Source organism: Herpailurus yagouaroundi, unplaced genomic scaffold (genome assembly GCF_014898765.1).
Source record: "Herpailurus yagouaroundi ecotype Mexico unplaced genomic scaffold, PumYag 250, whole genome shotgun sequence".
Lineage (NCBI taxonomy): Eukaryota > Metazoa > Chordata > Mammalia > Carnivora > Felidae > Herpailurus > Herpailurus yagouaroundi.
In genome coordinates this window covers 276,172-277,695 of record NW_024412467.1, presented here as the reverse complement: position 1 = coordinate 277,695, position 1,524 = coordinate 276,172, and positions in this window count along the sequence as shown.

The following is a 1,524-nucleotide window of genomic DNA, read 5'->3' as shown; positions in this document are numbered from 1 at the left end:
AAGGATGCTGTTTTCCTCAGGGTACCTCTGACACAGGAGTTTTATGACCTGCTTCGGGGCAGACGGGCAGGGGGCGGGTCAGAGTGACCTTCCTGCTTCTCACATTTTCTCAAGCTCCTTCCGGTTGAAATAGTTGACTTGCCAACTTGCCATATTTTGGGCTAGCGTGTTCTGAACCCCATCAATCACAACAATATGCCTATTTCCACCTTGGTGCCCTCCCCCCCCCCCATTCAAAACATAATATCACACACTACCTCCCAAACCCCGGCCAGTCATTCCGAACACTGCCAGTTATATCACGGCTCCTATCACCCAGGAACTCAGGTGCGGAGGGAACCTTCACAATGGATAGTCTTAGAAGGGGTTCATAAACAGGCTATTTGACAAAGGTATTGGTTGACAACCTGCCTGACAAAGGTTGAGGGGAAGGACAGAGAACACAGCTACTGCTGACGGGTGGTTAGCATCCCTAGGGCCTGAAGCAGCAGGGAAGAAGCCATTATTGGAGATGAAGGAAAGGTCCACTTGGATGAGCTAGACGGAGGTGAGGCCCAGAAAGGAGTGCAGAGAGATAGATACCCCCACCTCCGTGTCCTCTCTGACCTCCCGCTGGTGCCCCCACTGTGAAACTGCAGCTGATGTCAGCGGCTGGTGGGGAGCCCATGATGTCGTCCAGACGGGCCAGCCTTCCACACGACAGAAGGTGGAGATCAGAAGACGGTTATTATTATTTTTTTTACCATTAACGATTCCAAGCATTTAGCTTCCTGCTTTCCCCCACGCACACGATTTTATGCTTTAAGGCCTACGTTGTGTCACAGATTTGGCTTCTCTGATGAAAATCAGCTTAAGATCCGGTGGCGCCCCAAGTCTTGTAAGTTTCCGCCTCTTAAGAACAGTAATTCCCAAGATGCGGGCTCTTATCTGGATCCGGATCCGGGACACGGCCCCATGGACGCTGCCCTGGGATTTACACGCGGCCGTAGAACGGTGCCTGCCGACGGCTGCTGTTCAGATGGGACGGTCTCTAGATGTCAGGCCAACTTGGTCTCTGGAGGCCGTGGAGGAGGTGGGGGGGGGGGCGGGGGAGGACTTCTCCGGTTGAGGGTCATCTACCGAAGATCTAGTGTTGCTTCTCACCTCTCGCGTTCAGGCGTCACACACGTGGAATGACAGCGGCCCAGCGATGGTCTGCCCTCCCCTCCCCCGCCGTGCGTGTGTCTGGGAGGAGGAACCTGGTCGCCGGCCTCTCAGCCCCGACTGTGAGGCAGTGTGTGGTCAAGAATACTGGGCAGGCGATTCTCCTCTTTAAACGATTCCGGTTCTTCTGCACAGGAATTATTCCATAAAAGCAAAAAGGCCTCGTATCTCGTGCGTACTTCCACTTTAATGGTTGCAATTTCCGCGGGCCCAAACCAAACGAAAAAGCCAGCAGACCAATGCACACGGGGCTTTTCTGATTAAAGGCCACATGGAGGGGACGAGGGTTGTGGGTGGGCATGACATCACAAACAGCCAGGC